At 45.4% G+C, this 26,278-nt stretch overlaps 1 long non-coding RNA gene across 1 annotated transcript in view; it reads right to left on the minus strand.

The window, feature by feature from the left end:
- Positions 1-369: 369 nt before the first annotated feature.
- LOC125636969 (uncharacterized) overlaps positions 370-26,278 on the minus strand; it is a 40,227-nt gene continuing 14,318 nt past the window's right edge. Inside the window, exon 3 of the long non-coding RNA XR_007356785.2 lies at positions 370-986. This is a non-coding gene — a long non-coding RNA (uncharacterized LOC125636969). The remainder of the gene's footprint in view (positions 987-26,278) is intronic.

Consider the following 26,278-nt stretch of genomic DNA (forward strand, 5'->3'; position numbering starts at 1 on the left):
TCGCTTAGACCTCAGTGAAACCAATATTCCCACTGTTATTACTGCTTGCTGTGTGCTCCACAATATCTGTGAGAGTAAGGGGGAGACGTTTATGGCGGGGTGGGAGGTTGAGGCAAATCGCCTGGCTGCTGGTTACGCGCAGCCAGACACCAGGGCGGTTAGAAGAGCACAGGAGGGCGCGGTACGCATCAGAGAAGCTTTGAAAACCAGTTTCATGACTGGCCAGGCTACAGTGTGAAAGTTCTCTTTGTTTCTCCTTGATGAAACCCCCCACCCCTTGGTTCACTCTACTTCCCTGCAAGCTAACCACCCTCCCCTCCTCCCTTTAATCATTGCTTGCAGAGGCAATAAAGTCATTGTTGCTTCACATTCATGCATTCTTTATTCATTCATCACACAAATAGGGGGATGGCTACCAAGGTAGCCCAGGAGGGGTGGTGGAGGAGGGAAGGAAAATGCCACACAGCACTTTAAAAGTTTACAACTTTAAAATTTATTGAATGCCAGCCTTCTTTTTTTGGGGCAATCCTCTGTGGCAGAGTGGCTGGTTGGCCGGTGGCCCCCCCACCGCGTTCTTGGGCATCTGGGTGTGGAGGCTATGGAACTTGGGGAGGAGGGCGGTTGGTTACACAGGGGCTGTAGTGGCAGTCTGTGCTCCAGCTGCCTTTGCTGCAGCTCAACCATACACTGGAGCATACTGGTTTGGTCCTCCAGCAGCCTCAGCATTGAATCCTGCCTCCTCTCATCACGCTGACGCCGCATTTGAGCTTCAGCCCTGTCTTCAGCCCGCCACCTCTCCTCCCGGTCATTTTGTGCTTTCCTGCACTCTGACATTATTTGCCTCCACGCATTCATCTGTGCTCTGTCAGTGTGGGAGGACAGCATGAGCTCAGAGAACATTTCATCACGAGTACGTTTTTTTTTCTTTCTAATCTTCACTAGCCTCTGGGAAGGAAAAGATCCTGTGATCATTGAAACACATGCAGCTGGTGGAGAAAAAAAAAGGGGCAGCGGTACTTAAAAAGACACATTTTATAAAACAGTGGCTACAGTCTTTCAGGGTAAACCTTGCTGTTAACATTACATACATAGCACATGTGCTTTCGTTACAAGGTCGCATTTTGCCTCCCCCCACCGCGTGGCTACCCCCTCAACCCTCCCCATGGCTAACAGCGGGGAACATTTCTGTTCAGCCACAGGCAAACAGCTCAGCAGGAACGGGCTCCTCTGAATGTCCCCTGAAGAAAAGCACCCTATTTCAACCAGGAGACCATGAATGATATCTCACTCTCCTGAGGATAACACAGAGAGATAAAGAACGGATGTTGTTTGAACTCCAGCAAACATACACTGCAATGCTTTGTTGTACAATGATTCCCAAGTACGTGTTACCGGCCTGGAGTGGTAAAGTGTCCTACCATGAAGGACGCAATAAGGCTGCCCTCCCCAGAAACCTTTTGCAAAGGCTTTGGGAGTACATCCAGGAGAGCCGCGAATGCCAGGGCAAATTAATCTTTTCACATGCTTGCTTTTAAACCATGTATAGTATTTTAAAAGGTACAGTCACCAGAGGTCCCTTCTCCGCCTGCCGGGTCCAGGAGGCAGCCTTGGGTGGGTTCGGGGAGTACTGGCTCCAGGTCCAGGGTGAGAAACAGTTCCTGGCTGTCAGGAAAACTGATTTCTCTGCTTGCTTGCTGTGAGCTATCTACAACCTCATCATCATCATCATCATCTTCTTCGTCCCCAAAACCTGCTTCTGTGTTGCCTCCATCTCCATTGAAGGAGTCAAACAACACGGCTGGGGTAGTGGTGGCTGAACCCCCTAAAATGGCATGCAGTTCATCATAGAAGCGGCATGTTTGAGGCTCTGACCCGGAGCGGCCGTTCGCCCCTCTGGTTTTCTGGTAGGCTCGCCTCAGCTCCTTCAGTTTCACGCGGCACTGCTTCGGGTCCCTGTTATGGCCTCTGTCCTTCATGCCCTGGGAGATTTTGACAAAGGTTTTGGCATTTCGAAAACTGGCACGGAGTTCTGATAGCATGGATTCCTCTCACCATACAACGATCAGATCCCGTACCTCCCGTTCAGTCCATGCTGGAGCTCTTTTGCGATTCTGGGACTCCATCATGGTCACCTGTGCTGATGAGCTCTGCATGGTCACCTGCAGCTTGCCACGCTGGCCAAACAGGAAATGAGATTCAAAAGTTCGCAGTTCTTTTCCTGTCTACCTGGCCAGTGCATCTGAGTTGAGAGTGCTGTCCAGAGCGGTCACAATGGAGCACTCTGGGATAGCTCCCAGAGGCCAATACCGTCGAATTGTGTCCACAGTACCCCAAATTCGACCCGGCAAGGCCAATTTAAGCGCTAATCCACTTGTCAGGGGTGGAGTACGGAAATCGATTTTAAGAGCCCTTTAAGTCGAAATAAAGGGCTTCATCGTGTGGACGGGTGCAGGTTTACATCGATTTAACGCTGCTAAATTCGACCTAAAGTCCTAGTGTAGACCAGGGCTATGTGTTTGTAAAGGGCCTAATGCAATGAGGCCTTGTGGAATTTTGGTTAGGATTCCTAGATGCTACTTTAATACAAATAAGATTATATGTAAATATATTTTATACATGCTCATATGATCATAGAAGATTAGGGTTGGAAGAGACCTCACAAGGTCATCTAGTCCAACCCCCTGCTCAAAGCAGGACCAGCCCCAACTAAATCATCCCAACCAGGGCTTTGTCAAGCCGGGCCTTAAAAACCTCTGCGGATGGAGGTTACACCATCTCCCTAGGTAACCCATTCCAGTGCTTCACCACCCTCCTAGTGAAGTAGTGTTTCCTAATATCCAAAGTAGACCTCCCACACTGCAACGTGAGACCATTGCTCCTTGTTCTGTCATCTGCCACCACTGAGAACAGCCAAGCTCCATCCTCTTTGGAACTCCTCTTCAGGTAGTTGAAAGCTGCTATCAAATCCCCCCTCACTCTTCCCTTCTGCAGAATAAACAAGCCCAGTTCCCTCAGCCTCTCCTCATAAGTCATGTGCCTCAGCCCCCTGATAATTTTTGTTGCCCTCCGCTGGACTCTCTCCAATTTTTCCACATCCTTTCTGTAGTGGGGGCCCAAAACTGGATGCAATACTCCACATGTGGCCTCCCCAGTGCCGAATAGAGGGAAATAATCACTTCCCTCGATCTGCTGGCAGCCCAATATGCTGTTAGCCTTCTTGGCACAAGGGAACACTGCTGACTCATATCCAGCTTCTCGTCCACTGTAATCCCCAGGTCCTTTTCTGCAGAACTGTCTCTTAGCCAGTTGGTCCCCAGCCTGTAGCAATGCATGGGATTCTTCTGTCCTAAGTGCAGGACTCTGCACTTGTCCTTGTTGAACCTCATCAGATTTATTTTGGCCCAATCCTCCAATTTGTCTAGGTCTCTCTAGACCCTATCCCTATGGACCCTCCAGCATATCTACCTCTCCCCCGAGTGTAGTGTCATCTGCAAACTTGCTGAGGGTGCAATCCATCCCATCATCCAGATCATTAATGAAGATGTTGAACAAAACCGGCCTCAGGACCAACCTCTGGGGCACTGCGCTTGATACCGGCTGCCAACTAGACATCGAGCCGTTGATCACTACCAACTGAGCCTGACGATCTAGCCAGCTTTCTATCCACCTTACAGTTCATTCATCCAATCCATACTTTTTTAACTTGCTGGCAAGAATACTGTGGGAGACCATATCTAAAGCTTTGCTAAGTCAAGATATATCACGTCCACTGCTTTCCCCATATCCACAGAGCCAGTTATCTCATCATAGAAGGCAATCAGGTTGGTCAGACATGACTTCCCTTGGAGAATCCATGTTGACTGTTCCTGATCACCTTCCTCTCCTCCAAGTGCTTCAAAATGGATTCCTTGAGGACCTGCTTCATGATTTTCCAGGGACTGAGGTGAGGCTGACCGGTTTGTAGGTTCCCTGATTCTCCTTCTTCCCTTTTTTAAAGATGGGCACTATATTTGCCTTTTTCCAATCATCCACCTCCCCTGATTGCCATGAGTTTTTGAAGATAATGGCCAATGGCTCTGCAATCACATCAGCCAACTCCCCTCAGTGCCCTCAGATGCATTAGATTCGGATCCATGGATTTGTGCATGTCCAGCTTTTCTAAATAGTCCTTAAGATGTTCTTTCACCACTGAGGGCTGCTCACCTCCTCCCTATACTGTGCTGCCCAGCACAGCAGTCTGGGAGCTGACCTTGTCCGTGAAGGCCAAGGCAAAAAAAGTATTGAGTACTTCAGCTTTTTCCACATCATCTGTCACTAGGTTGCTTCCCCCATTCAGTAAGGGTCCCACACTTTCCCTGACCACCTTCTTGTTGCTAACATACCTGTAGAAACCCTTCTCATTACCCTTCACATTCCTTGCTAGCTGCAAATCCAATTGTGCTTTGGCCTTCCTGATTACAACCTTGCATGCTTGAGCAATATTTTAACATTATGAATGTTACCCACTAAAATGTATCACATTATGAGTTTATTATTTTACATTGGCTGTAATATATTATTTGAGCCAGGTAGAGAGAGTTATTTGTATTTTAATTGTATTAAGGATATTGTGCTTTTAATTGGTTCAGTTCCTCGGGCTTGAAGAGGTGTTGTTATATATAAATGGGCTAGTTTGATTCAGATGGATCTTCTTTGGCATCCCTTCAGCACCCCCCATTTCCCTAGCAGTCTCTTCTGTACACTTTGGGCCTAATTTTTAAAGTTGTTGAATGCTTACAATTCCCAGCGGCTTCAGTTGTAGTTGTGGGTGCCTGGCACCTCTGAAAAAATCCAGCTCTATTTTCCTTTTTTGCTTCTACCCTGCATTTGTATGGAGATGGAGGGGATGGCCTACTAGATAGGGTGACTAGGTATCTGGTTTTGGACTGAAATACCCAGTCGAAAAGGAATCCTGTCGGCTGTGCTGACCGGGATGTTGAATGTCCGGTTCGTGGTGCTGCAGCGGGGATGGCAGGCTCCCTGCTAGTGCTGTGCGCAGCTCCCTGGTCCAGAAGGAGCCAGTATTTCTGGCTCCTAGCCTTAGGGGCTGCCAAGGGCGCTCCACGTGCTGCTCTGTCCCACTCCTGCAGGCGCAGCTCCCATTGGCTGGGTCAGGGCAGGGGAGGAACTATTGCCACTCATGAGCCGTCAGCAGGCAGCTGTTGAGGGGTTGCATGGCACGCACTTCTCCCACTGCTGCCCGGCCCTCTTCTCCTCACACTCCTCCTCTGGCTGGGCTTGAGCTGCGGCGCGTGCCCTGCTGTGAACCGCAGTCTGTCGCCCCATCACCGGCACCCAGGAGTTGGAGGTATGTGTATCCCCATCTTCGAGTGCTGGGAATGCTGCATCCCAATCCCCCTCACTGCATCCCTCCCCATCTCAACCCTGCTGCACTCTCATCCTCCCGTCACTGCATCCCTCCCTGTCCCAGCCCCCTGCATTCCCATCCCCCTCACTGCATCCCGCCCCCCCATCCGCCCATCACTGCATCCCTCCCCATCCCATCCTGCCCCCAACGCGTACTCATTCCAGCCCTCCACCTCCCAGAGCCACCACCCCCCATGTCCCTCACCCCCCACAGCCCTGCACCCCATTCACCTCCACACACTGCTGCATTCCCATTATGTCCCTATACACCCCTGTGCCCCTCACGTCCTCATGCACTTGTAGCTTTCTGCCTCTCCCTGCATCCCCATCCACCCCACATACCCCCTCCTCTCTCCTTCACTGCCCCCTCTCACCCCCACCTTGCTCTCATCCTTGGCCTCTTTCCCTCCCCATCCTCTCTCCTCCACCCCCACCCATCTTTTCCCCTCCAGCCCACCCTCTTCCCTTCCCGGCTGGGTGATTTAGGCAGCCCCTGGAAAAGTGTTTGAAAAAGTGTCTCTGTGTAGGCAAGTGTGTGCATTGTATGTGTGTAAGAGACTGTGAGTCTTTGTGTAGGGAGATGTGTGTATTGCCGCATGTGTGTATACCTGTGAGAATAAAATTTGCAGCCTGACTTTTTGACTTTTATTCCTTTTGCTGGCTTGTGCACGAAAAAAAAATGACGACATAAAATGTGTGTATTCATTTCATAACAAGTTTTTAAACGAGAAGAACTCTAAAAGAAATGTATTATTTCTTAAAAGCTGAATGTTGTTGACTAGTAATTGGAAAAGAGCCAATGTATCATACATTTCTCCCCACCTTTGTCTAGTTACATTATAAACTCTTTGTTGCAGACTCTCTCTTTTTATGTGTGTATCCAGCACCTACCACCCTGGAGCCCTGATCTTAGTTGGGTTCTCTAGACACTAAACAACAATTGTAATAATAAATAGTGTAGAAGTATGTGTCTTAATGCATGCTAGATATGTACACATGTGTATCTGCATGTAGGTGTGGGAGTCAGTTTCTGCAGATTTATTTTTATAGGTATCTGGACAGGTGTGCATTTCTGTGGTTGTGCTCTATGGATTTGTATTTGGGCTTTGGGAGTGGGCCTTTAATGGACCCATTGCAGCTGTGATAATGTGTGGTGCTAATTCCACACATAAAATTACAATAACTTTAGTAAACAAAAAACATGGAGCTGGTTATGAAAAATGGGAAGAGGGGAGGGAAAGAATCATGAAAATCTTTGTGAAATTTAATTTTTTTTAAAAATTACCCTTTTTGACTATTTTGCTGCCAGCTCTAGTGTCCTGTAACAAATAAAACCTGAATTTAGCATAATCATAGACGATTAGGGTTGGAAGAGACCTCAGGAGGTCATCTAGTCCAACCCCCTGCTCAAAGCAGGACCAACACCATAAGAATATATCTGTCAAAACAATACATATGCCTGTTTGGGCCTTGCAGTGAAAATGAGCACATGAGAGAGGATAGGGGAGAGCAAGCGACGGAGGGAGAGGGGATGGAGTGAGCGGGAGGTGGGGCAGTGGGCGGGGCAAGGGTGTTCAGTTTTCTGGAATTAGAAAGTTGGCAACCCTACTACTAGGTCTATTTTGTTTCTAACATCTATGATTCACTAGGGCCTTTGGATCCAAAGTGCTATGTAAAGAACTAAATGGTAATATACTATGATTCAGTCTCGTTTTACTTATGTCTTTAATGTTCTTTTCTGTTTTAATCATTTAAGCATAATGGATTTATGTTAAGAACTCTTCAATGCATATAACATGCTTATAAGCTAACTGAATGCCTCAAAAGTTTCAGGGAACATTTGCTTGAATTAAAAAAAAAAAAAAAGAATTCACTTTGGCTGGAAGGTTAGTAATATACAAAGAGTAGGAATGAAATGGTGTTATGTTCCAGCCCCCAAGCTTCAGATCTTGAACATGCTTTCCGGGCAGACAGTGTGCATCCAACACACAGCCCAGAAAAGTGACACTGTTAGGAAAAGTCAGCAGACAGCACACAAAGCATTGGGGTGGACACCCTTGTTGGCAGATTGCTACACAAATTAGTTCTGGATAAGTTGGCTCATCTACAGGCACATGAAACTATTGCTCTCCAACCCTCCTTCCTAATGCAGTAACACTGAAAGAACTACAGGACTGGAAATGTTTGGAGAAAGTATGAAGGGGGAATATGTGTTTGGGCGGGGAAGTCTGTAAGCACTTAGACAAAAAGAGTCGTGCAATAAACAGTTTGGGTTTATAAGGATAAAACATGCCAGACAAACAGGATTGGTTTTTTGGAAGGAATTACGGAATTAGTGGAGGAAAGGAATGCTGTAGATGTGATGGGCCAGATCCCAAGCTGTTTCTCAAGAGCACTCAGCATAGTTTAAGCCACTTTGGTGCTTCCCTGAAACTGGGGCTGCTGTACTTTATATTGGCTGTTAGCTGGGTGTGAAGGAGCTTTGACCATGCCCCATTACCTCTGGCCCTGCCCTTATATCAGCAGCCAGTGTGTTTATGGGGGGTGGTCTGGTGCAGAGCTAGCAGAGAAGCTCCCATATGCTTAGAGAATCCTTTACGTCCAGCTAAGCTGGCTTTTGGGCATCTTTGTGCCAGTACAGGATTGGGCTAGATGCTCTAGCACAGTGTTTCTCAAACTTTTGTACTGGTCACCCCTTTCAGATAGAAAGCCTCTGAGTGCAACCCCCCTTATAAATTAAAAACACTTTTAAATATATTTAACACCATTATAAGTTCTGGATGCAAAGCGGGGCCTGGGGTTAAGGCTGACAGCTCGCGACCCCCTATGTAATAACCTCACGACCCTCTGAGGAGTCCCAACCCCCAGTTTGAGAACTGCTGCTCTAGCGTGCTATCTGGAGTAAAATCCTGGCCCCGCTGCAGTCAATGGCAAAGCCTTTGCTGACTTCAGTGGAGCTAGAATTCCACCCTACGTTTTAGAGAAACATTTGATAGAGTATGTATCAACACTTTACTTGGAACAATGCATCTACATTGGATTGAGTACAGTCAGTGGTGCAAGTAGAAATAATTTCTTGCTGGTATGCTGCACTCATGGAGGGACACGGGGGGAGGGGGCACGTGACCCCTCCACATGATTCTTCCCCACCCTGTCCCCAGCCCAGGCCCCTGCGCTCTCCCCATCCCCTCCCCATGGTCCACATCCATCCCCATTATCAGGGGGAGGGAGGAGTCTCTGTCCTCCTCCCACTGCGCTGGACACCTCTGCTGTACAGACCCCAGGCAGGAGGACTCAGGAGATGCAGCTGTGTGGAAGGGCTGGGGGTGGGCTCCTCCTGTGTCTTTCCGTTACACCATACCAGCCATAAATATCTTACTGGTACAGCATACAGTACCGTACCACCATACTTGCACCACTGGGTACAGTTGTCTCTTGGCTGAAAACTAGCTGAAGCACCATAAGCAAAGGGTAGGGATTTGGGGCAGTGCAGCCCCATCCCCAATGGTGTGCAACAGAAATTGATGTTATTCCTGCCTTATTGAATTGGAGGAGGAAGGACTGCCCTGATTCCTGCTCCATACTCGTCAGCAAGGTGTCCTATTATGGCGAGGAGCATGTGCTTACACGCCATGAGCGTTTCAGTGGATATGTACCCCTGCAAGCTGGGAAGCTCCAGCAGTCGTCCTGGCTCCAGTAGCTTCTGTCACTGTGGTACGGCTTTGCACTACTCCAGTGAGGGGCTGGACATGTTAGGCACGAGTGGGACTGATTTGGGACAAGTTGTCAATACCATTGTGAATAGAGATCGAACTAATTGTGCTCCCTTTTTGTTATAAAGGTAGGTGGGAAATTAACAGGATAAGATGTTATTTGAACACATGCAAGTGAATACAGAGTGTACTTTCTCCTTTCAGCTCTGTGATCAACACTAGCAATGGCCTTTGCCTGATGCTTCAAATTCCACCCTCTGAGCCAGTGAAGCTGATTTCCTCCCAGGGGAGAGTCACCCACAAAGGACGGCAGGTAGCATTTCTGTTGCTGTTCTCTTTTACAAGGTTTGCCTGGGGAGGGCAGCTTTAAACTATGGTTAGGCCTCCATAAGAGCCCCCCTGTCCTAGAGAGAGCAGCCTGGGGAAGTCCTGAATCAAAGCATCCCCTAGCCGCTTTTAACACCCCAGTGCTCCACCAGCAACCCCACCCCCGCAACTGGGGGCTCTGTTGGCCAGCTGCAGATCACCTGGTTAAGGAAGCTCATAAAGGCCTTGTGCTGATGTAACCCCCTCTGTATTCCTCCACTATGCCAGTTGTCCGCTACTAGGGCTCATGTGCCCACGGTTCCACCAGCAGAGGCTACCTAACCCAAGGATAATCTAATCCTAAATATGTACTTTTTGACTAAACAACAAATAAAGAAAATGTATCCACAAGGATTTGATAGATATAAAGTCCAGCAAGGAAGAGGAATTGTTTAGTGTGGTTGAAAGAGATATGGCTAAGAGTGATTAAATAGAACAAAGAAAAATGCAAGATGAATATCAAGAAAAATCTACGAGACCTCTTAGACCATAGGAGATATTCCCAGGGATGCCCTATTGCTTGGGCTATTTTTAAACCAGACCCTATAAAGCATTGGCTGAAATATTGTACGGAAGAGTGGAATGTTCTTATTTCCAAAGATATTCTGTCATGCCTGGCACGTACACTCTCTCAGCTATACTTACACCCACATGGCTAGATGCCCATATGGGTGCATCACATGCAAAGAAGGAGAAGGGTAATGTAGAAATAAGAATTTAAACACTTTCTTTCAACCTGATTTGTCCTCTCATTCTGGGACCATAGTATCTTATGTCCAATCAAGAAAGCAGATAATTGGCTTTCTGTGCTGTCAGTAGTGATTCTGATATCTGTATCACCAGGTGAGGCGATAGCTTTTCATAGCATCCAGCACTGATTGCTTCAGACATGGGTATGTTTTCCTAGTATTTCAGCAGGCTGGGACTAGAGAATTCTTAAATTCACCACTTACCTGGGGTACTCAGATGTTTTAAGTGATGGCTGCCACCTACACCGCCTGGATTGGCTTATGCCTTAGATGGACAAATACACACCTCCAGATTAGACCTTTGCCAAATGTATAGGATGATGTTTGATGTGACAAATGAACAAGGTATCCAGTATCCCTCTTAAAGCACATGGGTGGAGCATTTGTAGCATACAAGAAATGGCATATAATAACTCCACCTACACCAGGAGTAGCTTTATCTCGGAGTCCTATAAATAGAAAACGTAATCAGTCATCTGACAGATGTTTCAGCCAGAAAGCACAAGTTTACTCTGGCATGGACAGCACTAGCAAGTGGCTTGATTGTTTCAGTATCTTCTCTTTAAAAAGTCTCTTGCCTGTCAGAGGGAGAATTAAAGAGATATATAATGTTCAGGGGATAGGAATGCTTCTGCCTGGCGCCTATAAATCTACAGCTAACTGAGACACAAATGGCAAAGATGAACCAGGTAAGGCTTATTGTTTGTGTCCTCGTTGTCAAGGAGACAAGAGCTTTGTTTGACTGACATGGATAGCAGGCAAGAGTAGGAAATGTATACCCTGTTTCTAGAACCATTTCCAAATTACAGGTTCTGTTCTGAAACAACACCATTGAATGATTTTTTTTTTGTAATAGGCATCTAACTAAATCCTACTTAACACAAGTGTTGACACATTTCTGAAAGCCAAAGCAGACTAAAGTCAGAAAGGAAAGAATTATTGCACCACAATCCCATATTGTTTGCAAGGAGGGGTGCAATGATGCTGTCACAGCTCTGGCAAAAGGTGGTGAAAAGTGTGAGGGACATAAACCTTTTAAAACAAACAGGATTAAAACCTTAAGTAACCAACATATGAAATGAATAGTCTCAAACTGTCTTCTCTCTGTAGAATAATTATTCTATCCTATATCATCCCACCACCAAGGTACCTGAGCACCTACTCTTCCCTCTAGAGAAGTTCTTTCTTTCTTCCATTTACTAAGTCTTCTCTCTCCATTACCCTTCCTACTGAGGCCTGAGCTGTTTGAAGTGGCCCAGGCACTATACTCTGCTTGTCTACATACCTGTAGTAACAGGTTTCAGAGTAGCAGCCGTGTTAGTCTGTATTCGCAAAAAGAAAAGGAGTACTTGCGGCACCTTAGAGACTAACCAATTTATTTGAGCATAAGCTTTCGTGAGCTACAGCTCACTTCATCGGATGCATACTGTGGAAAGTACAGAAGACGTTTTTATACACACAAACCATGAAAAAATGGGTGATTATCACTACAAAAGGTTTTCTCTCCCCCCACCCCACTCTCCGGTTGGTAATAGCTCATCTAAAGTGATCACTCTCCTTACAATGTATATGATAATCAAGGTGGGCCGTCCCCCGTCCCCCCCCACAGACCAACAGAGTGGGTTTGTGTGTGTGGGAAAAAACAAAAGGGGGGGGGGAGAAAACCTGGATTTGTGCTGGAAATGGCCCAACTTGATTATCATACACATTGTAAGGAGAGTGATCACTTTAGATAAGCTATTATCAACCTTTTGTAGTGATAATCACCCATTTTTTCATGGTTTGTGTGTATAAAAACGTCTTCTGTATTTTCCACAGCATGCATCCGATGAAGTGAGCTGTAGCTCACGAAAGCTTATGTTCAGATAAATTGGTTAGTCTCTAAGGTGCCACAAGTCCTCCTTTTCTTTATACCTATAGTAAATGCCTTTGTGGCCGCACTTCAAACTACAAGCTAGGGATGGGACAACTAGTTTGGATAAGACAGCTCATCTTCCTGCCTGTGATTCTTCACCTAAAACTTGAACTGAACCTGAACTTTATCAAAGTTTAGAAAAGCCTTTGATTCACTTTCCCTCCTCCATATGCCGCATGTCTTTATATCCAGGTTCCAGCAGGGACTGGAAATGCAGCTACACTGCAAGAAGTGCTGATCCTGGGGTCTTCTAGTCTGACCAGAAAATAGAAGCACTCAAAATCTCTGGTGAGATCCTATTCCCTAAAGCCTCTGTTTCACAAGAGGTTCAGAGACTATGAATTGGCTTCAGATAAGCATCCAGGTTTTGGAGAGATTATGTGATCTGAGCCTAAATACTGAACCTATTAAAGAGGCTCATCTGTATTTCGTATCCAAACTAAGCATGTGTAAGTTCCTTTAAATAGCAGCTCACTTTAAAAATAAAGGCTACCAAGTCATCTGTTCTCCTGAACTGGGGAATGAATACAGGGGTCCAACATATGAAATGCATTATTTACTGGCAGATGAATTCCTCATGGAAGAATGGGAAAGTCAGATGTCCAGCGCAGACAGCTTTGTGGTCTTTAGAGTTTCATTGTGTGCTGTCTTGTCCTTAATGCTGTGGAACTCTGTCAGCAGTATTGACAACAGCCTGACTGACACACTCATGCCACTCACGATGTCATCTCACAGGCATTTGTGTCAGTTCTTTCCGAGTATCCACTCCTGTACAAACAGCATTTCACTCAAGTGTAGCGGTAAAAGCTGTTTTCCATATTAATTAGGTTATATCCCCTAAAAAAGGCAATATACAATGAAGGGAACAATCTGGCAGTGGTAGAGGGATAGACTGCCTGACCCAACAGATCTCTGTATTGTACTTACCTGCCCCCCCTTACCATAGTATCCGAGCACCTCACAATCAGTAATATACTTCTCTTCACTACATTCCTGTGAGGTAGGGAAGTACTATTACCACTGTTTTACAGAGGAGGAATTGAGGCACAGAGAGACTAAGGCCTGAACGCACAAAAGGAGTTAGGTATTGAATTGAACAGAGATCAGCTTCTTCTCCCCATCTGGTGGAGGAGGGACTTGAACCCAGGGTCTCCCACATGAATACCCTAACCACTAAGCTAGGAGTCATGAGAAAGGTTGTCCTCCCTCGGCTGTTTTGTGTGAACGCACCTGCAGAGCCTGAGCTGCTAGGTGGTCTCTGAAAGCACGCCATCAGGGTAGGCTCTGTGACTTAGGCAGCGGAATGCTTGTTTGTGAATCACTCTGGGGCTTCGGTGGGGAGATACGCATGTGGATGCTCCCAGAGAGGCAGCGATGCACATGCTCAGAAGTGGAAACATAGGCGGTTAGGGAATTTTACTGCCAAAAAACCCTCCAAAACCATAGGTGCCTACAGGGTTTCAGCAGGAGTTTTATGCCTTGCAGCAGTTCTGAAACTGGGACTTAGGCACCTAAATCCTTTGTGCATTCAGGTGTAAATGACTTGCCCGTCACACAGGGAATCTATAGCAGAGCAGGGAACTGAACCCAAGTCTCAAGCTAGTGCCCTGACCACTGGATCGTCCTTTCTCTCTGTGCCTATGCTATTATGTCTTATGTATATAGACTATAGTTGTGGGTGGTGCAAGTAAAAGTCATGGCCCCTGCCCTGAGCATCTTACAGTCTAAGATATATAAATCACAGCATAGCACAAGAAGGGGACATTGGGCAAAATGTTGGGAAAATGTGGGAGACTTATATTGTTTAAGGCTGTGAGGTAACTAATCTTCACATTGTACATTGTGTTATGGATTTTTGTTGTTTTAAATTGTAGTTTTGGCAAATGGGGCAAATTCAAAAATGACGTGCACCTTGATACAAGAGAAACATCAGCAAAGTGGAGGAAATTCAGAGACAAGCAATAAAGAAAGAGTAATCTTGGAAACTTTCTTAAGATTCAATTTAGAGTTCAGACTGTTAGCCTGGTGGGTCAGCACTGAAGTCAAACAAAAATAAACTTGTTAAATGTTTTTCCTTTCAAAAACATGCATTTCAAAGTACCTTCCCATGTAGATGACTTGTGTGGACAGCGAGTTTCACTTGGGGTCGGTCTTTGTAAATATGCATTGTTTGCAATAATCTAGACTCATCTAGACTCTGATGAGTGGATATATTCCAAGGGTGTCCATCCTATCCAGATGAGTGCTTTTTGCTCAGTAGGGCCCCAATCCTGCAATTAGACGCGCACAGACTTCTGCATGGAATCCTGTTGGCTTCACTGGGGCTCTGACCAGACACAGGAGTTCACCAATATGGTTGGCTTTGCCGTATCAGAGCCTAGAAGAGCAAGGGGCTACACCTAATTTGCATTAAATGGAACAGATTGCATCTGCGTTTCCTTTTAATATAGTGATTTGATCCATAAAATACAGCCAGCCAGGAAATGGAGCATGGGCAAGATGTTTCATGCCATCTTTCCACCCTACATCATCTGGCATGGGCCAGGAGCCTCCCCAGCACCTGACACAACGAGGAGGAGCTCCAGAAGTTTCTCTGAATTACTCCACCTTTGGCACAGTCTGTACCTCAGGACAGTTACAGCACATAATATTCTGGCCCCACCCTCTCCCAGCACCCAAACATACATTTACATTGTTGTGCGGGGCTTAGCGAGTCAACCCCATGCCAGTGGGAAAGCCCCCTCGGCCCAAGAATTCCCCTTGGGAGTTCACTGTGCCTTTTGCACTGCATTGGCATAAAGGGGCCATAGTGGAACAGAACTGAGCCCTACAGAGGACAGAGCAGGCATTCTACATCTTGATACTAGTGGCCATAACTCCATATCAGAGATTAATATTGCACTAAATTTGATCCATGGGCTGTTTTTTCCAACACATTTTGAAGAACTGCTTTAAACTCAAGGTCAGGAGACTTGGGGTTTTTCATACCTTGCTACATAATATCAAGGACTAACCAAGAGCAGAACTAACAAACATCCAGGACCCAGCCCACAGGGTTTAAGATGCATTCTGATATTTTGAGTTCTAAGTGAAAACTATTCATTGTAGGATTGGGGAAGGAATTTATCCTTTTTGTTTATTTTCTTTGGGCCTGGTTGCAGTTGTTACAGCTTGGTTGGAAATTACTCCCCTGGCAAAGGAGATAAGAAACCCAGAAGAATCAGTGAGCAAAAATAAAGCACAGGAAGCCCAGCCTCAACATTCAAGGAATACTGCTCTGCAGAAACTGAAGTCATATGCAGGCCCTTCAAGCTTGCATAACTACCAGGAAGAACTAATATTATTCTGTTGTAAATGTACCTATTTGTGCTAGCATTAGATTTAGGCAACAAGTGAGAGGTCTGCAAACCTTTCAGTGACCTACAAACCTGCAATTTGACCAGGTTTGCCCCAATTTTTATTCTGTAATAAGTAAAAAATTTTCCCCAAGAATCGATAGTAGAGTGCGCTTCAATCTATCAGGCAAAGGCATAACAAAATCCCATGGCTAGAAATGGAAGCTAGCTAAATTCAAGCTAGAAATAAGGAGTAAATAAAATATTTAACTGTGAAGATAATTAATCATTGGCACAACTCCCCAAGGGATGTGGTAGATTCTCCACCACTTCAAATCAAAATTTGATGTCTATCTAAAAATTACACTCTACCTCAAACACAATATTTGGGCTGGATGCAGGAATTACTAGATGGAATTCTCTGGTCTGTGCTATGCAGGATGTCTGGCTAGATGACCATAATGGTCCCTTCTACCCTTAAAATCTATTAATACTGATGGAAAGTGAATTTTAGGCCCATAGCTGAGACAACATTTATATAAAAAAAACAACCCTTATTTCCTCTTATATTGTTTGTACAGCAATGTAAGCCTAAGGTCAGTGGGATATGAGTCAGCTGTCACATATCAGGGAACCTTGGGCTTGAGCATCTACACTACATTTTAACCCTATATTGAGGATTTTCTGACCTGTGCTGGTGTAACACTGACAGACTCCCCCGGTCGTCAACAGGCAGGATCGAACTGGGGACCTCTGGAGCTTCGTGCATGAGCCTCTTCAGCATAAGCTAAAAGCCAACTGCCTGGTAGCTAAGGCAGAAGAGCAGGCTCATTTAGCTCTCTCTCTTTAAGTGGTCTCGCTGCCACTAGATGGGAGCTCAGTGGTTTGAGCATTGGCCTGCTAAACCCAGGGTTGTGAGTTCAATCCTTGAGGGGGCCATTTAGGGTTCTGGGGCAAAAATTGGGGTTTGGTCCTGCTTTGAGCAGGGGGTTGGACTAGATGACCTCCTGAGGTCCCTTCCAACTCTGATATTCTATGAATCTATGAATCAAACCACACCCAGGAGGTGCGTGGGTTACACTGGAACCTAGGCTCTGACGTCTACACTCCAGCACACAGACCTGAGTCAAAGTATCCCTATGTCAGAGTGCTTAGTACCCCCCCTCCCAACGTTGACATGCTAGCCCTAGGAGCATGGTGCACTGTCGGAAAACTCAACTGTCCACCCTGTTTCCTAACTGTGACAGTGCTATCAATGGGATGCTGGTGCTGATAAGGAGCACACGAGTATATAAACAGCATGATATGCTCCTTTGGCTCCTGTCCTATAAAAAGTCTTCAAGGAGCTAAGGCATACTACAAAGTCTGCTGCACTCATCTTAGACCTGATGTAGCTCGTGAAACATCACTTTGCATGATCCCTGTTCTGCCAATAAATCCAAAAGTGTTCCAGCCACTGGACTCCGCCTATGCGTGGAGGGGAATGGAAAAGATAGAAAATCTATCAGCTGTCCCAGCTTCCCTCTGTAGCAATGGGAGACTATTCTCTCTTCCCCCCACCCTTGGCTTTACCACATGGGAGTGCAGAGAGAGCCCCACCAAACCAAAGAATCAGGAGGGGGAGCCAGGGGTGGAGAAAACCCACCAACAAAAAAACTCCTTTCTGCCAAGGAAAGACATTTCGTACCTGGGTCATTGTTCCTCAATTACACGCTGTATTGGATTGGAGCAGAGACCATTTATCCCTTTTATGGCTTTTATCATCCATAATCAAACAGAAACCTCCCCTATCCACAGAGGACTTTGAGGTTTTAAGGGATGGTTACCAGACTAGATTACAGCAATGCCATACTCTTCATGGGCCTCTTGGTTCTGCTCTTCCCAGACTTGTATGCTGGAGCTGGTATGTGTGGATCTGACATGGTAGCATTCTCTTTGACCTGCTCTTCCTCTTGCCCTCAGCGCTACACGCTGCTCTACTCCAGATCTGAGTGGAATAACTGAGATTAACCAGCTGTGAAGCATGTCAGCCCTTCCTAGCTGGTTAATTACACTCCCTTGACTTCTCAATATACTGTTTCCAGTCCCACTACTCCAGCTCAATCAGCAGCTTGATGCAGCAGGGGAGATGCTGTGTGGGGATTAGGGAGTGTAATTAACCAACTAGAGAGCATTGGTCACATTCCTTTAGCTATTCTGTTATATAGCCCCCCACTCCACACTAACTTGGCTGCAATGTGAAAGGGCCGCCCTCATTCTCACATACCCTGCTTTATTAGGGTGCAGGCAGAAAGGGGAACTGACCCCAGAGCCCTGGTTGGTGAGAGAACTGGGATGAAATCCCACCCCTGACTTCCTCCTAACCAGCCCACCTCTTACTGAGGGAGAGGAATTCCATTTACAGCCGGAGCCCAGCCCTGTCCAACCACGGACAGGGAACTGGGTGACATGGGGTGGAGCTGGAGAGAAGAGCCACACAAATGAGGTGAGAACATGTGGTGTTGCTACTGGCAGCAGAAGGCGGCCTAACCACAGGCTGGGTCTAACGTCAGTACCGGGCAAATTAGTTGAAACAATAGTAAAGAATAAAATTGTCAGACACATAGAAGAACATAAATTGTTGCGCAAAAGTCAACATGGTTTCTGTAAAGGGAGATCATGTCTTACTCATCTATTAGAGTTCTTTGGGGGGGTCAACAAACATGTGGACAAGTGGGATCCAGTGGACATAGTGTACTTAGATTTCCAGAAAGCCTTTGACAAGGTCCCTCACCAAAGGCTCTTACATAAATTAAATTGTCATGGGATAAGAGGGAAGAGCCTTTTATGGATTGAGAACTGGTTAAAAGACAGGGAACAAAGGGTAGGAAAAAATGGTAAATTTTCAGAATGGAGAGGGGTGACTAGTGGTGTTCCTCAAGGATCAGTCCTAGGACCAATCCTATTCAACTTATTTATAAATGATCTGGAGGAGGGGGTAAACCAGTGAGGTGGCAAAGTTTGCAGATGATACTAAACTGCTCAAGATAGTTAAGACCAAAGCAGACTGTGAAGAACTTCAAAAAGATCTCACAAAACTAAGTGATTGGGCAACAAAATGGCAAATGAAATTTTAATGTGGATAAATGTAAAGTAATGCACATTGGAAAAAATAACCCCAACTATACATACAATATGATGGGGGCTAATTTAGCGACAACTAATCAGGAGAAAGATCTTGGAGTCCTCATGGATAGTTCTCTGAAGATGTCCACACAGTGTGCAGCGGCAGTCAAAAAAGCAAACGGGATGTTAGGAATCATTAAAAAAGGGATAGAGAATAAGACGGAGAATATCTTATTGCCCTTCTATAAATCCATGGTACGCCCACATCTTGAATACTACATACAGATGTCGTCCCCTCATCTCAAAAAAAATATATTGGCATTGGAAAAGGTTCAGAAAAGGGCAACTAAAATGATTAGGGGTTTGGAATGGGTCCCATATGAGGAGAGATTAAAGAGGCTAGAACTTTTCAGCTTGGAAAAGAGGAGACTAAGGGGGGATATGAGAGAGGTGTATATAAAATCATGAGTGGTGTGGAGAAAGTGAATAAGGAAAAGTTGTTTATTTGTTTCCATAATATAAGAACTAGGGGCCACCAAATGAAATTAATGGGTAGCAGGTTTAAAACAAATAAAAGGAAGCTCTTTGTCACTCAGCGCACAGTCAACCTGTGGAACTCCTGGCCTGAGGAGGTTGTGAAGGCTAGGACTATAACAGGATTTAAAAGAGAACTGGATAAATTCATGGAGGTTAAGTCCATTAATGGCTATTAGCCAGGATGGGTAAGGAATGGTGTCCCTAGCCTCTGTTTGTCAGAGGGTGGAGATGGATGGCAGGAGAGAGATCACTAGATCATTACCTGTTGGGTTCACTCCCTCTGGGGCACCTGGCATTGGCCACTGTCAGTAGACAGGATGCTGGGCTGGATGGACCTTTGGTCTGACCCAGTATGGCCGTTCTTATGTTCTTAGGTTAGCGGAGCAGCTTAGAGTAGTCTGGGGCATGCTTACAGCTAGGCTGGGGGACAGATCCAGATCCAGAGAAGAGGCCTGACCAGCACTGCGACCATGGGGAAGGACACCCAACAACACAGCAGGGACCAGAAGTTACCCCTCTTCACACTGTGCAAGAAATGGCAAGGGGCTGAAGTTACCCTGTTTTGGCACTAAGAGACTGGGGCATCTGGGATGGGTCAATTCAGACTCTTACTTGGGTTAGTGAGGGTTAACCTGTATGCCTAGGTGTTGGGGACTCAGTATATTGTACTATTGCTTGTGGGGGGAGAAAGGGAGTGTATATGTGAGTCCCTGTAGGACCCTCATCAGTCCCTTTTACTTGTTAAGTTTTGTTGCTGCCCAGAAAAGTGTGGGGTCATAGCCGAGTGCAGCATTTTTTCTGAGGTTGATTCCTGCTTCCCCCAAAATTGTGGAAGGCGACCAAGGGGTCTGGCCCTGGTGGGAGGCAAGCCATGTTCTCTGGCGTATGTGCCTGGGGGTTTGGGATCCAGTTAACAAACCCGGGATGCCTCCACCACTCTGTTCAGCTCAGGACTGGAGCAGTGCATGGCTGGGCAGAGCAGCAGCAGGGGAGGCTGGGAAAGAAATTGCTTAGGGCTGTGGGAGTAGGAAAGGGAAGTACCCGGATGCTGAAGAGGCAGGAAGGAGGCCAGTGAACAGGAAAGGAGGCAAATGTTAGAGAGAGAGAGAAGATTCTGAGGAAAAGGCAGTAAAGAAAAGAGGCAGCAAAGGGCAGGAGAATAAAAACATGACAGAAAAGAAGGAAGAAGACAAAATACAGAGATAAGCAAAGTGATACCATGAAGGATGTCTCCAGCAGACATCCTGGGGAAAGGGCAGCTTGCATGAAGGCAGTGGGGAGTCTGGTCTCACAGTATGTGAGTGTGTAGGCCACTGCAGTGACGTAAGCACATGCTTGACTTTACACAGTGTAAATAACCGCATTGAAACCAAGCCACTTTGAAGTCAATGGGGCTACTCATAGTGTTTAAAATGAAGCATGTACATAAATCTTTGCAGGATTGGGTATATAGTCACAATATAGGGGGAACTAGGCACAGACAGACAAAGCAGAGTGATTAATTGATTTTTAAAAGGGGAATCCAGTATTTTATACATATAAAGCAAACTAACATTGGAAGAAGTAGCTATTGTATCAATTTTAAAATAATGATCTGAAGTAAACTTGTAAATGACAGTATTACTGAAAAATGGATCAAACAATTAGAAATGTTTCAAAATATTTAAAAATTCTTGACACGTTATTTCTGAATTGGAATTTAGGGCTGCGTACACAGGTTTTGCAGGAACCCAAATAAACCAGGATTTAGTATGTTGATATTCAGGTAAACCTGAATATCCTCAAGTATCTTAGTGTTTGTATGTTTTTCGCCAGCTTTTGTGAGATTTTGTTTTGTTTTTTGTTCATGGTATTTCCACCATCCAGGAACATGCTGAAGAGGCAAAATTTTGTCATTTTGGTCTCATAAATGGCCAAACAGGCACTAATAGTGTCCTAGAAAAAGGTAAGTGGAATTGCAAATACTCAAACACAATCTGAATAAAAGCTGTAATGCCCGCTTGCACCCCAATACAATCTTCGATGACCTGCCGTTAAGTAAGAAAAAGGGGTGGTCCTAACTATGTGGGAGTGGTAAGTAGGGAATGCTAGCATGCTGGGAGTGATGAGTGAGGAATGCTGGGATTGTGGTTTGAGATTACTATACATTCGCCTTGCTCCCACACCACCACCAATTTGACCCCTGCTTTTCAAATGCCAGGATTGTACTGGTGTGTGTGTGAGTTTTAAGTCAAGTATAATTAACTCCTCTGCCAGAGAGCTTTCAGATTTGCTATAGAACATTAATGGTGCCTTACAGAGAATATAATGAGTTAACCAATAAATGCACCAGTAAATCGCATGGATTTAGATTCCTACCAGTATTCCATACTCTTATAACATTAATTCCAAATGTTAATGGAACTCTTTGCCAATGAATGCTTTGTTTAGAAGTAATTTGAAAGCTTATTTTAAAAGTGACTTTCTTTTCTTTAAACTGGATTTGATGGTACAGTATGAAAGTTGTTTGTATAAAGCATTGGGGAACACGTATAAAGGTTAGTAGAGAAATACTGCATGCATTACATTGTGTTATTTTATTGTGTAACTAAAAGGTTTCCTGTTCTGCAACAGAATTATGATTTGTTGTTTTTCCAGCACATGCATTAGTCTGTATTCAACACCTATACAACCCAAATCAAATTTTCACGCTGACCTGAGCAAAGCCATTTAGCTCTGGCCAGATCATGTTTCTGTGACTCAATAGCATTGTATATAATGATGTGTTCCAAGAAAATGAAGCTATAAATCTCTGTGTTTATTTCTTGGATTTACTCTTGTACCCAACATTACACTATAGAATTATTGTGTTACTTTCTACAAAATAATGGGTTAAGTACAAGGATGGAGTCTAACACTACCGTGAGCAGATGCACAGCCCATAAAAATCTGCCCAAATCTGGCCAAGCTATGAGCCTTTGGAAAAATCTTACTTTGCACATGCTTGGATTGTACCAGATGTGGGCGGGGGATTGGGAGCCAGTTGGCAGTGGGGAGGCTGAAGGGAAAGTAAGACTGGAAACCAGTGTGGGGGGGAAGAGAAAACAGATCTGACGTGGAGTCAGAGTCTAGGGGGAGAACTGAGACTGGTTGGGGAAGAGCCTGGGACAAGGAGCGAAGGAGTGGTCAGGCTGGTTAGCACACTGAGATTGTCTGAGGAGCCCATGGTACTGGAAGTAAACTGGTACTGGGAGCCAGTGTGGGAAGAAGAGAGGGATTGGACAAGGAGCTGATAAAGGCAGAACTGGGACTGGCTGGGCAAAGACACTGGAGCTGGGATGAGAAGTCTGGGGAGTGGAGAGTGAGTCTCGATAAATGAGGAGAATGGGTCTTGGACAAAGAGTCGGGCACAGGGAAGAGACAGGACTGGGACAGAGTCAAGTCGGAGGAGATGGGGCAAAAGGGGTCAAGCTTGTGATGGTGTAATTTAAGATCATGTCATAATGTACATGCACAAGGGGAGGGGGTGAATTAAGGCCCCATAGCTAACCTTAATTCTGGCTTTTACCTAATTTTTGAGAGCCTAACTTTGCAACTGTAGTGTTCTTGTAATATATTTTGTGTGTGTGTGTGTGTGTGTGTGTGTGTGTGTGTGTAATACACATCTATTGTAATCATATCACACCAAAAGTCAATTTCTAACTTTCCTACCATACATCTTACAAAACGTAGGTTGCCCTTCCCCTGACATTCCTTGCTGGCTTGCACTTGACATTTTAATGTGATAAATGCACATCAGACTTTGCATTTCGAACACTACTTGACTTGGCTCTAGTTTTTTGTGTTCATTAGAATTTCAGCAATGTGCTGTTTCATGGCAGATAATCTCCTCTCCCTTTCTGAGCTAAGTGTATGTAGGGGGTGAGGGCATGGGTGCATTTCTTGTCTTCTCGACATTTATTACATTCCTATTTCTCCACCTCATCTGCACCAATAAATCAATGCTGCTTGTTATTGTCTGCTCCCTGAGCAGTGTTTGGGAAAGCTGAACTGGGAGAGATCTGCTATCCTGGCTACAATTGTGTGTGGATTTTTTAAAATTCCCTCTTCCTGAGGCATGTAGATGAAGGACACCGTCTGGGCTTTGTAAACCAGATCCATCCTTGGGAGAGAGAGACCGTAGAGGTGCTCTGTCTGAGTGATAGACCCCAGGAGTGCTCTAGCTGAATCAGCCAGAAGCCTTTTGATGCAATTGGAGAGGGAGTGGTGTACTGCCCCTTGTGTAGCCCTATTCCATCATGTGCTATAGAAAGAGTATAGGGTTGCTGTCAGTATTAGGGACATATGCAGAGAGAGGAAGGATTGAGATGGTGGCTGCCCCTTGCATAGGTGTGTGAAATGCATGTGTTCCCTGCACACCCACAGGCAGCTAGTCAAAACTGAGCCCTAAAGAATGATCAAGGATGCGGAAGAAGAATATTACTTCTACGTTGCTTACCCTGTGGGCACTCTATCACATGCAGCAGCACACATCTTGCAGAGCAGCTTGGGAGAACTGTAAGTTCGCAGCAACATAATTGTGAAATATTGCACTCACTGGCAGAATCTGCCTGGAGGAGCCTTGCTCAGAGAGCCTCCCTGCTTGCCCAGTGTGTTTTTGTTACCTAATCCCAGTAAACAAGTTTCCTTCAAACATGCTTTCTGCCTATCCACAGAAATAAAAGACAATACCAGTTAACCACTGCTAGGGGCAGTGAAACAGGTTGTTACCTCATCATTGAAAATGGCAAGGAAAAAATGAAAGGTTTATACTGATTGTGACTGGGGAGGTACATGTTCCCAGTAAACTTAACTAGGGTTTCAATGGAGGATTACCTCAAAACAGAGAGGTATGGTTGAACCCAGCCTGAAAGGAGCCCTCACATTTTGTAACACCAATAGGCCCCACCATAAACATGTGGGTTTGAAGCTCACATTTACGGTCAATCTGGGCTGTGTTCAGCCTTAACTTGTTCCTTCTGAATGTAACTAAAAGACATGAATACAGGATTTTATAAAATGGATTTTGCAGGAAGTTTGTCATGCTTTATCTGCTGAATGGAGAAGGGCCTGGGCATAATAGGAAGGGAACTCATCCTGTGTTAATAGAAGAATCAGGAGTATTTCCATTTTGTGTTGGGCTGAAAGGTTAACGTTTTTTTAAAAAGAAGCTTAATATTAGCTGTTCTCAACCTATTCCTTCTTATGGGTTTTTTCATACAGAGATGAGAATTTGACCCACAGATACAGACAGACATCATCTTCCTTTCCAAATGCAAACAGATGGACATCATACCAAAAGGACTGAAGGTAAAAAATCCATTACAGTCTACATACCACACAGACTATGTTGACAGCTTGTGCCACATGCTCTCAAAGAAACTTGGAACCATCTGATCAACATCCTCTACAGCAAACAGGGAAAGATTAAGAATGAGCTCTCAAAACTGGATACTCTCATAAAAAACCAACCTTCCACACAAACTTCCTTGTGGCTGGACTTTACAAAAACTAGACAAGCCATTTACAACACACACTTTGCTTCTCTACAAAAGAAAAAGGACACTAAACTATCTAAACTACTACATGCCACAAGGGCCACAACAGTGGTTCCCTTAATCCACCCAGCAATATTGTTAATCTATCCAACTATACTCTTAGCCCAGCAGAAGAACCTGTCCTATCTCGGGGCCTCTCCTTCTGCCCCTCCATCCCCATGAACATGATACAGTTCTGGGGTGACCTAGAATCCTATTTTCGACGTCTCTGACTCAAAGAATATTTCCAACACACCTCTGAACAACATACTAACCCACAGAGACCTTCCTACCAAGACTACAAAAAGAAGGATTCTGGGTGGACTCCTCCTGAAGGTCAAAACAACAGACTGGACTTCTACATAGAGTGCTTCCGCCGACGTGCACAGGCTGGAATTGTGGAAAAGCAGCATCTCTTGCCCTATAACCTCAGCCGTGCAGAACACAATGCCATCCACAGTCTCAGAAACAACTCTGACATCATAATCAAAAAGGCTGACAAAGGAGGTGCTGTCGTCATCATGAATAGGTCGGAACATGAACAAGAGGCTGCTAGGCAGCTCTCCAACACCACTTTCTACAAGCCATTACCCTCTGATCCCACTGAGGGTTACCAAAAGAAACTACACCATTTGCTCAAGAAACTCCCTGAAAAAGCACAAGAACAAATCCGCACAGACACACCCCTAGAACCCTGACCTGGGGTATTCTATCTGCTACCCAAGATCCATAAACCTGGAAATCCTGGACGCCCCATCATCTCAGGCATTGGCACCCTGACAGCAGGATTGTTTGGCTATGTAGGCTCCCTCCTTAGGCCCTACGCTACCAGCACTCCCAGCTATCTTCGAGACACCACTGACTTCCTGAGGAAACTACAATCCATCGGTGATCTTCCTGAAAACACCATTCTGGCCACAAAGGATGTAGAAGCCCTCTACACCAACATTCCACACAAAGATGGACTACAAGCCATCAGGAACAGTATCCCCGATAATGTCACGGCAAACCTGGTGGCTGAACTTTGTGACTTTGTCCTCACCCATAACTATTTCACATTTGGGGACAATGTATAGCTTCAAATCAGCAGCACTGCTATGGGTACCCGCATGGCCCCACAGTATGCCCCATTTTTATGGCTGACTTAGAACAATGCTTCCTCAGCTCTCATCCCCTAATGCCCCTACTCTACTTGCGCTACATTGATGACATCTTCATCATCTGGACCCATGGAAAAGAAGCCCTTGAGGAATTCCACCATGATTTCAACAATTTCCTTCCCACCATCAACCTCAGCCTGGACCAGTCCACACAAGAGATCCACTTCCCGGACACTACAGTGCTAATAAGCGATGGTCACATAAACACCACCCTATACCGGAAACCAACTGACCGCGATTCCTACTTACATGCCTCCAGCTTTCATCCAGACCACACCACACAATCCATTGTCTACAGCCAAGCTCTGCGATACAACCGCATTTGCTCCAACCCCTCAGACAGAGACAAACGCCTACAAGATCTCAATCAAGCATTCTGACAACTACAGTACCCACCTGCTGAAGTGAAGAAACAGATTGACAGAGCCAGAAGAGTA

This window comes from Caretta caretta, chromosome 1 (genome assembly GCF_965140235.1).
Source record: "Caretta caretta isolate rCarCar2 chromosome 1, rCarCar1.hap1, whole genome shotgun sequence".
Lineage (NCBI taxonomy): Eukaryota > Metazoa > Chordata > Testudines > Cheloniidae > Caretta > Caretta caretta.